Source organism: Taudactylus pleione, unplaced genomic scaffold, assembly GCF_031769625.1.
Source record: "Taudactylus pleione unplaced genomic scaffold, aTauple2 ptg000726l, whole genome shotgun sequence".
Classification (NCBI taxonomy): Eukaryota; Metazoa; Chordata; class Amphibia; order Anura; family Myobatrachidae; genus Taudactylus; species Taudactylus pleione.
Genome location: NW_028285128.1, coordinates 805629 through 806341, shown reverse-complemented (window position 1 = coordinate 806341; position 713 = coordinate 805629).

Sequence of the window (713 nt, the reverse complement as noted above, 5' to 3'; positions counted from 1 at the left end):
ATGAAAGGTCTTATCTTAAGTGGTTTCACTGTTTTGCTTCCTGCTCACACTGTTTAGGAAAAGGTCAACAGGTGATGAATGTACAGTAAATGGGTAAATACAGTGTGTGTGTGAATACAGTATATATATATATATATACATACATACATATATATACACACTTTACATATATATATATATATATATATATATATATATATAAATAAATAAAACAAAAAGGTGGAGAGAGAGCGCCTCTTAGTGCAATATTATTAGGTATATGTAACCTTCACCAGATATGGTCACCCTCTGTGTGAATGGGGGTGTACCTTATGAAGTGGAATACACCACTTTTAAATCCGCATGAACAACCAAGAGAGACCTCAGGTTCTAATTCCTGGACACGACTCGATGCACACTCAGTTTTATGATCAGAACAGTGGCAGCATCATGCGGTGGGGATGTTTTTCAGCAGCAGGAACCCCCACACAGAGGGTGACCATATCTGGTGAAGGTTACATATACCTAATAATATTGCACTAGGAGGCGCTCTCTCTCCACCTTTTTGTTTTATAGGAGTTCTACACAGTCTGAACAACAGTATATGGGAGAAGGAGCTGCCACCCTTAATATTTGGGGAGTGCGTTATTGACTTGATTGAAGGACCTAGCGCCGTATACTATGTTTCCCTCATATATATAGGGGATGTAGACAGCAGACAGGATGCAGCCAGT